Source organism: Bidens hawaiensis, unplaced genomic scaffold (genome assembly GCF_021521415.1).
Source record: "Bidens hawaiensis isolate Kalapana, Puna unplaced genomic scaffold, B.hawaiensis_p1.1 tig00060563_1, whole genome shotgun sequence".
In the NCBI taxonomy this organism is placed as follows: Eukaryota; Viridiplantae; Streptophyta; class Magnoliopsida; order Asterales; family Asteraceae; genus Bidens; species Bidens hawaiensis.
In genome coordinates this window covers 54,688-65,491 of record NW_027500926.1, presented here as the reverse complement: position 1 = coordinate 65,491, position 10,804 = coordinate 54,688, and the positions used below count along the sequence as shown (strand labels likewise).

Sequence of the window (10,804 nt, the reverse complement as noted above, 5' to 3'; positions counted from 1 at the left end):
GTTTATTAAAACAGTTTCACCATTAGCCAATTCAACTGAAAAATCTTCTTTTAAATCGTTGCGCGGTCGCGCAAGCTTCTGCTCGAAGGCGCGAGAAATAAAACTTCGATCGGCGCCAGTATCAAAAAGTACAGAAGCATAAAATCCGTTAAGCAAAAATGTACCATTAACTACGTCATTATTCGCTTGCGCTTGGTGCGCGGTTATGTTAAAAGCTCGTCCACGCGTCACTTGGTTCGAAATCTGGTTCACCGGATTCGCTTGTGTGATTTGCACTTGTAGTCTCGGGCACGCGTTCCGGAAATGACTGGGATCACCGCAGTTATAGCACGACCTGGGTCGTGGGTTTTGGTAGATTGATTGTGGGTTCTGCGGGTAGACTGGTGGTGTTGGCGCAATTGGGTTGGCGGGAGGGACTCTACAGTATTCGGTTGAGTGACCAATGCGGCCACATCGGTTACATTGTCGACACGGGGTCTGAGTTGGGTGGTGAAGTCTACAGGTTGGGCAAAGGGGTTGGTTTCCTGTGTAAGGTTTCTTAGTTGGTGGGGCAGGGAGTGCTGGATTGGTTAGGGCATAGTTGTGAACTACAGGGGGAGTTGGGTAGGCTGACAGTGGGTTAGGCGCGTAAACTGGAGGTTGATAAATGGGTTGTTGGGTAATGGGCGGGTTGGTAAGCGCATAGGCTTTGCGCCTGCGCTTGAGGTTGTTACGGTTTGAGGGTTCTGGTTTGGTTTCCGTTGGTTCAGGGGCAGTCTTGGTGGGTTTGGTTTTCTCAGTTCCCCGCAGGAACAAAGTTCCTGCTCTGACATGGTTGTCGCTGAGCACAGCGGCCAACTCGATGGCGTCAGAGAGGGTAACTGGGTTTCTGGCCCATACAGAATCTTGAATTTCCATGGGGAGACCCCCAAGGAATTTCTCTATGGCTCGGCGGGAAGGGGTAACAAGGTGAGGGACAAGCAAACTTAGTTCATGGAAGCGCGTTGCGTACTCGCGCGCTTCACCACTGTACTGCTTAAGATTCCAAAATTCCTCCTCCAGGCGCTTAACTTCGTTGGGAGGGCAGAATTCTCGCGTAAGAATTTCCTTGAATTCCTCCCATGTCATGCTAGAAGCAGCCTCTGCGCCACGCGCATGAGCTACTCCATTCCACCATGTAAGCGCTCTGGATTCCAGGACACTGGAAGCATATAGGGTTCGTCTGTCTGAGGGGCATTGGGTGTGAAGGAAAGTGTTTTCTATTTTCTCAAGCCACTGGAGCATCACGGTGGCTCCTTCAAGACCTGTGAACTTTGGAGGGTTACCCGCGTTAAAGGATTTAATGTTATAACTAGAGGTGTTGGTATTGTTTTGGCTCAAAGCTTGGGCTATCGCGGCGGCCATTTCCTGGGAACGTTGCTGTCTACGCATGCGCGAGGCTTCTCTTCTCTGAAATCGGCGAGATAGCGGAGGCATTCTATAAAAATTTTAATTTTAGTTAATATCTTGGTTTTAGCGCAAAGTTTTAATCTTATAAAGCTTGGTTTCGCGGAGTCAGTTACTGTCAAAGTTAAAGTAAAATAAATGACCCTAAATGCAGACTTAATAAAGGTAACAAATTCGAATCAAGAATCGACAATTCATGTATCACCATGACTTTCCGAATTCCCAATTTAAAATATACGAGCAAACGAGTATTGGAGATTGACGATTCATGTATCACCATGACTTTTCAATCTTCAATATAAAATACACAAGAAAATGAGTATTGGAAGTTGACAATTCATGTATCACCATGACTTTTCAAGTCTCCAACCTCAGAACATAATCGTAAATGGGAATTAAAAATCAACTATTCATGTATCACCATGACTTTTCGGATTTTCAAATCCCAACAAACGAATATGTAAGAAAAATCAATAAAAATCGAAACTCACAAAAAAAAATCGAAATATCGCGAAATAAAACATAAAATCATATACTGCGCAAGCGCGAGCATATTCATAAATAACGAGTAATTAACAATAAGCGCGCAAACACGAGATTTCTCTCATGCGCGAGAAGGGACTCTTAGGTATTCTAGGCCGTTACGTCTAACCACCTATCCTAAAGTCAACGGGCTCTGATACCAATCTGTAACACCCCGACCAAAGGCGGATTATACATCGGGGCGCCACATATTGTTTCATTACTCGTGACACTATTGGGTGTCAATATTTAATAAACACATTCATTCGCGCACGCGCAAAGCAAACACATAATATAAATCAACATAAATCAATATATTATAAATCAAAATATTCGAACAGCAATAACTTGTCTTGATACATTTTAATCTAGGTCCAAAAGTAAAAACGTCATATGTGTCCACAAGCTCCAAAACGGCTACTGCAAACCTGAACATGTGTTAAAATAAACGTCAAACACTTGCGTGTTGGTGAGAAATCAAGTTTAATACAATACATAGATAGCAATAAATCTGCGCGCAACATGTGTATGTCTGGTGTTTAACAAGGGTGCAATCAGATTGTGATCAAGCCTAAATAGATCATAGCTCATAGTTCATAGTTCAATCCGTGCTCCCAATTGAGCACAAAAACGAGAAAACATCTGTGCAAGTGTAAACAAAGAAAACCGTAAACGATAGGTCTCCCGTGTTCATCTAATGGATCCATGAAAACTGCGGAATAGGCCGAACAAAGCGGTTAATGATACACTCATACAAATAAACAGCCAAGTAAACGTCCTCAACACATGGGATACTGCGCGACTAAAGCTCATAAACAAGTTTAAGACTCTAAGTTTGTATGAACACATGAACATCCCAAAACATTAAAAGCAAAAAGGGATTAGGTACGAGATTACTCACTTGATAAAGATGCGATGATAGATAAAGCAAGAACCAACTTTAAACAAGCACAAGTTAACCTATAAACAAGATTATTGTTTTAATGATTTGTTTTAAGTCTTGATTATAAGTTAGCATAATTAATAAGTTATTATATATAATATATTACCGGAAAACAGGGCAGAGGAGAGGAGAAAACGGAGGCAAGAGAGGAGGGAGGCGGCAGAAGAACAACGGCAGAGAGCAAAAAGGGAGGAAGAGAATAAGTGTAGTGTGTGAAGTGTTAAGAAAATAGTACTATATATAGGCAAACCCTAGGGGACACAAACCCTAGAAAAGATCTCCAAAAGTAAAAGAAAAGATATCAACAGTAAAAAGTTCTGAAAAGTAAAGATATCAAAAGATATGGTAGCAGGGAAAGAGAGAAAAAGGCTGACAGGATTCAGAAAAAGGCATGGGAGAGGACAGATAAAGTTACTGGTTAAAGCATGGCAAAAGCAGATTCTCAAAAGATTATGTCAGTCACTTTTTCTACCAACCAATGGGGTTGGTACGCATGCTGCGCCGAAAGTAACTATTCAGACATTAGATAGGTTAGGTCAACAGCTCAGAAGAAAAGACATTACAAAAGCAAACGGCTAGAATAAACAGAAGATACAAGGGTTAAGCGCGGGAAGGCTGAGTGCGCGAGCGCGAAGGCTGGCACAACAATCCTTAGCGCACTGCGGGAAGAATCACAAATCCTTAGCGTGCTGCGTGAAGAACTAGAATTCTAAGCGCATCGCGGGAAGAACATACATTCTTAGCGCATTGCGGGAAGAACATGCATTCTTAGCGCGCTGCGAGAAGAGTTCTCTTCACGCATCGCAGGAACAAGATGTCTTCACGCAGGCTTCCATGTAAGGAGTCTGGCGCGTGGAGCTGCAGACATCCTTAGGCGGGAAGAACCAAAGGACAAGCAAAGAGTTAAGGAAAAGGGTTCAAGGCTTAAGGGCGGGACAGCGACAAGAGGGAAAAGAAGGCGGAAAGAGAGGAGAGGGACGGAACGGCGGAAAGAAAGAGAGAGAAAGAGGCGGGAAGGAAAATATATATTATTATTATTAAAAGTAAAATATAAGTATAAATAAATATTAAATCATAAAAGAAAGAGATCGGGTCAGAGAAACGGGTACCTGGGTCGGGTCGGATCGGGCAGATGTCACAATTGTGCCCTTTTAATCATAAAACATCTTTATAAAATATTCAAACTATTTTCAAAAATGCCATCATGTATCTTTAACCATTGATTTGTGTATTCAATGGTTGAGATTCATTTCTCGCGCTTCTCGCTCTAATATTACTTCTAGCATGAACCATCCCCTATATATATATATATGGGAGAGATATTTTGATAACCATGATAAGTTGTAAGAACTTTAAGAACTCAATATGGACTACACATTTAATTAAATGAGTATGGAATATGTGGCTGAGAATAAATCTGATTAAAAAATTAATCATGAGAAATTAAGTATTTTTGATGATTACACAAGTTTAAATGTTAGTTATACATCTGTAATAAGTCGATTCGTTGTGTAAAAAAATACTGTAATTTTTTGTACATTACTTACACTTACGTATTACACATATGTAAAAAAAATTCAAAAAAAAAATTGTTACGTTGAGTTCTTTCGAGTTCTTTAAACTCAAAGCGGTTCTCAAAATAAATCAATCTTTCATATATATATATATATATATATATATATATATATAGGATGAGTATCATTACAGAAGTGTTAAATTGTTTAAGAACTTGAAGGAACCCTTGAAAACTAACATTTTTTGTAAAAAAATTTGTATGTTAATGTTATTTGAGTGTAGCTTTATCATTTTGTATATCTATACTTACGAGTTCAGTTTTTAAAATTAGTTTTTATAAATATCTATGTTTTGTTTTACACTTATGTAAATTTGTTAGTACATTAATTTTACACATATGTAAACTTGTGATTAATATATGTAATCAAAATTTTTATATGAAATATGATAAAACTACTCTTAAATAATGTTAATATATTAAAAAAATTAAAAAAATGTTTGGTTGTATAAAGTTCCTAATAGTTCTTAAATTTTTTAGAGTTCTTAAAGATACTAACCCTATATATATATATATATATATATATATATATTCTAATAAAAGACTACATATTGTTGCCACTTGTCAATCTCCTAGCCATCTTCACCTTTTTTTCAACTCATTTCAATATATGGCCCTTATTATTTAAGTTATTTCAATATATGATTCTTATCTTTTAAGTCATTTCAATATATGAATTCAATACTTTTATTAAATGTAAATTCTAACCGATGCATTCATTAACATTAATTGTGAAATAAGAAAATAAGAAAATTTCAAAATTGAAGTTGAAGGCCTGTTAAAATAAAATTTTAAAGTCACGCCTAATTGCAAATTAAAGAAAGTAAAGTGCATAATTGCCGAAGAATTTAGATTTGTAAAGGGTAAAATAGTCATATCTATCTATTTTAATAAAAGACTACATATTGTTGCCACTTGTCAATCACCTAGCCATCCTCACCTTTTTTGTCAACTCATTTCAATATTTTAAATTTTCTAATATTCTGCTAACTCTGTATAATCACTGTAATTTGAACATGATTTAAGGTTAGTACGTCTTTGTCATTTTTCTAGCAATTACATTCATATGAAACGAAACAAATCATTTTGTTATATTTTAATTTCCAGTTATATATGTTACTTGATTATACAATTTTTAATTGTAAAATATAAAATCAATTTAAAATTTGTCATATACAGAATATTAATGACAACAAATTTATCATGATCAATCAATTTCAATTTCTAAAGATTCTAAGGATGATTATCCCATCAAATTTTAGGTAATTTGGTTTTTACGATAATCATGATTTTTTGGATAAACAAGAGCTGATGATCTCAAATGACATCATATTAATTGATTAAAATATATGATATTTTATATATACGAATATTTTTTTGTTAATTTCATGGATACATTATCATTTATCTAGGGTTTATATGTACTTGAAGAATCTTACTTGTCACACGAAATAGTTATAAGCAGATCTATATGTTACCTTATCAACAGTTATGAGCAGACATGTACTTAATATTTTGTTTTTTTGATAAACAATGTATACCGACAAATACAATCACAAATGTAGTGTACAAGGAAATTTTAACTTATTTGTAATATATTTGTGTAATCTTAGTTATGTAATCTATATAATATTAATGTAAATTGTAATTTTATTAATAATATATGATGATGTTGTTGAATGTATTTCCTTTAATGGTTAAAGTTTAAAATTTTCAACAATTACCCGTGTAATACACGGGCCTCAAACTAGTATATTTATATATTTATACTGTTTTGTGTTGTCTTAGATTTTTTTCTCCCTTATGTTTGTTGAGATCTTTCTACTTGTAAGTTGCTTCCTTTTCCTTTTAATTCCTTTTCCTTTTAATATGTTGGCTTAAAAAAATCTTTTTGAGACAAGTTTAAAAATATTAATGATAAACCCGCACTTAAAATGCAATATCATTACCTTTAATAGATAAAGTTTTTAATATTTATTCTTTTACTAAAAGAATCCATTTATTATTAATAGAGAAGATTATTTAATTATTATTATTATTATTTGATATTCATTACACAAAATAGTGAAATACCCAACTAATCCACCAAAAACGGAATTTAATTTTGACCTTTTGAAGCTCCCTTTTTTGTTTTCTTTTTCATAAAACAAATGAATCACAGCCTGTGCCCACCTATTCAAAGTTTTCATCTTTTCATTTTATAATTGAAGTGCCCGTTTTTCAGCATATTCTAATTATTACATTCAAAACAATCTTATTAAATTATAATTTTCAACCTATTAAATTATTTGCCTTAAGTTATTGTGACCAACAACTTCTCTTTCTTTGGTTGGCAGCTAGTAATATCATGTTATCATTGCTCCCATGTCAAGATTAGTAGGTATGGATTCAAAAACATATTAACATAAGATAATTTCAATTATATTTGATGATTACATATTTCATGTCAAGAAAAAAATGAAAGGCGCGTAAACCATCACCTGTAGTGTATGATAATAGACGAGTTGGCTTTAGAATTTTATTACACGTGTTCAATTTTTAGCACTGTCAAGGATGTCTATTATCTGTAAAAATTCGTATCCACTATTGAATTGGTTTGATTGGATCTCTTGATAAGCCCGATTAGTTTTGAGCTAAGGAAATTTAACATAAGCATCTTAGGGTTGCCGAGATTGTACATTTGTGACACAAGATCACACCTTGAGAGAAATGGACAATGCTTCATAAAATTAAATCATAGCTACTTGAATGGTCAAGCAAATGCGTGAAATCAATACACAAAAACACATTTTACTTGTACTCTTCATAGTGGATCTATATTTTCTTTTTGTTTTGTCTAGGCATCATAGATATTTGTATAGTGTCATAATCTACTATAAGTTAATGCAATAATTGAATGCCTTGAAAGGTCAAGACCAATCTTATGGAGACATAGAAGCCCACAAATAACACCTTTGATGCCTCATCTAAAATATAACAAAATCAATCAATTACATACATGTATAAGGTGTAATGCTCCTTGTAAATTTATAAACTATATTCCTTATTTACACATGTTAAAAAGGTTTTTAACATGTTTAACAAGGTATAAAAACCATACAACTCACAACTCCAAAATTGGAAAGGCAAAATAACAAGCCACTTGAGAACATTTTGAACACATTACTCAAAATCAATCAATGGTTAAAAAAATATAATTTTCTCAAGAAAGTAAGAAAACTCGCCTATACAATAAAAGAAAGCCCGTAAAAATTAATCGCAACAAATCGGACACCTTATCAGTCCGTTTTCGTTGCAGTCAGGGCATCTTTGAAACCCGTAATCACCTTCTTCTTTTTCTTCTTCTTCGTAGTCTGTATCGTCACACTCATCTTCATAGTAAATCTTACAGCTACCAGAACACGTCTCACACGGTACAAATCTTATATCACCACACGCCTCACAACCACCACCTCCTCCACAACTACCACCATCACCGCCCACCATTTCACAACCTTCCACCGCCTTCTCGAGTTCCCCATCTTCATGCAACCGCCGAATTTCCATAGCGCCACCGACACATTTATTCCCGATAAACACCTTCGGCAATCCACCAATAAACCCGCCTAACAACTCTTTCAACTCCTCTTTAAAACCGGAATGCATCGACACATCACGCTCGTCGACACGCACTCCCGTGGCCTTTAAAAGATGTCTCACATGACAACAATCCTCGTATGTCTTTCTAACTCCCCTTAAACTTGTAAAGTACAAAACCAGTTTTTCCTTGACACGTGGAGGACTATTGTTTTTACCGTTATGTAAAGACTTCTTTGCATTCGTTATATCCGATGAAACATCATCGTAGCCGTCTGAGCCGGCCTCAGACGGCTCTAAATCCAATGATTTTCTAAACTCCTTGGTAATCACCTCGGAGTTTGATTCAGATACCACTGACGTGTCATTTGAACTGAAAATGGAATCCGAGCTGTTGTTCTCGATGAACGAGCTCGGATTCACATGAAACGAGAAGCTACGAATATGATTCGTTGCGGGTTTCGGTCTCAACGGGCTTGCATCATCTAAACCCTCCATTAACTCCCACGCATTAATCGTCTCGGGTTCACCCGGCGGGGTTGTGACGGGTGTTCTCGGGACGAATTTCGGGATCTTCTCTTCGATCATTTTCGACCAAGTCTTCGCGTCAATTATCCCAACTGCGAATTCATTAATATCTTTCTCATCTTTATTATTATTATTCTCTGTGGCATTTTGTCGAACAGGTTGTGGGCAAACCTGAACGATGTCTGGATTCTTGACACAACAAACCTCGTCGGACTTAGATGGATCAAGCTGAAGGTACCCGAGTGTGGAGGACTTGAGGGCAACCACATGGTAGCTATCGTCATCGGATTGAGGTGGGTGGTGCACGTGCATTGAATAGCTTCGTGTTATTGGTGCTCTGCAGTTCCGGCAGACTGGTCGGTGTTGTTTTGATGATGCACAACCCATTTAGACACAAACCCAGTAACAAGATTTGAAAAGAAGATAAACCCAGATGCAGTTACTTGTTGTATATCAATGAAAATAAAATCAATTAAATTAATAAAATTGTGGAAAAAACCACTCAAAACGAAAAGATTCTGATCAATCTGTATGGATCTGTATCGAAAAGATAAAAAGTGGTAATTAATTGGGTTTATCGAGTAAATGAATTCAATGATTTGATTGAGGAAATGAAAAATGAAATTACAAATGGAGAATATGAAAATGAATATGAATGTGAAGTTACGAGAGAGAAATTGGGTGTGAAAGAATGAGTGGGGATAGATAATAATAATAATAACAACAACAATAATAATAATAATAATAATAATAATAATAATAATAATAGCACACCGGCTTTGGCCTTCAAGTCGTGGGGGACATATCAACTTAAAAATATTATTGTATAAAAATGTATATAAAAGATATTGTTTTTTTTATAAGAAAAATACAGATACGCAGAAACACCGTGTGTGTGTGTGTGAAGCGGGAATTATTCCATGAATGACTCTTTCCTACCCCGCTAAACGGGTCGATTAGAAAGGGTATGACTATCAAGTATGAACTCCTGATTACATCATTATGAATTGGTGTTATTTGACTTTTAATTTGAAAAAAACAAGGTTCATTAATAAGTAATTAATAACTTATGGTTTGCTTGTGAGACGAGTAGAGAGGGTAGGGGTTGTGAATGCAAAAAGATACGCTCGTCAGAAAGGTGGGTCGGTTTACAAGAGAAGATGAGAGATAAATCGTGAAAGAATTCGTTTGTTAGACGGACATTGTTGACGTGGAGCCGGCCATTTACTCTTGTTCTGCGGATAGTCTAAATTAAAAGGTTGATTTTTTAATATTTATACATTATGTTGTACATATTAAACTTAATACGTGCATAACATGTATCTCTTATTTAAATTTATTCAGGATGAAAAAAAAGATGGAATGATAATGTATTTTGAAGAATATGTCTTCTTAAAGGCAGCAACGCGAAAACGCACACCATGATACTCATCAAATCGACAACACCACAAGGCATAGATATAAAATAGTTGCACATATTTTTTCTAGATTGTTGTAATTTACATAAAAATGACAATAATTATTTAAAATTGGTTTGGTAATCAAGACGTTAGAAACTAAACTTTAGTTGTTGGCAAACAAACAAAAAATAGACGTTTGCAAATGAAACTTAAGGAAAGATAGCAATGACACATGGTGGAACATTCTTGTTGGTGATGCACAATTTTAAGGAAGACAGGGTTGTGCATGATGACGTGAAGTTGGATAATGGTCATACATATGGTTGTCCACGGTGGTTGTTTACGAGTGGACGGTGGTTGTGGTCATTGGAGAATTGAGTTATTTTCTTTTTTTAAGTAAGTTTAATTTCACAAGTTTCCCTCTACACGTTTTAAGTTTGACCATCCAACACCCCACGCATGACTTCGTCTTTCAGAACCTTAGAAGAAGAAATGATGTCATCGCAACCAAGACAAGTTATATGTTTGTTTATTCATTGATTAGGAAGACTAGGATTGTGAAATAGCCATTTGATTTCTACCCTTTGTTTTGCCTACCCGTTAAGGCTTTTCATTTCAAATAGCTCTAAATTGTGCTTGAAAAAAACTCAAGAGCTTACTCCAAATCGACTCGGTTGGTAATTAGTTGACTAAGCTCGACTCAGTTTAGAAACGAACAAGTTCGAGTTTACGTGGATTGGCTTGACTCAATTAGTTAAAACTAAGTCAAATTTTAATTTTTATATCTTAGTCCATCTTTACACCACAATTTATGGCTAAAGAGTCACCCCAATACCT

At 35.6% G+C, this 10,804-nt stretch overlaps 1 pseudogene; it reads right to left on the bottom strand.

The window, feature by feature from the left end:
- Positions 1–7,003: 7,003 nt before the first annotated feature.
- LOC143603082 (uncharacterized protein At5g39865 pseudogene) lies at positions 7,004–9,216 on the bottom strand (annotated as a pseudogene).
- Between the last annotated feature and the right edge of the window lie 1,588 nt (positions 9,217–10,804).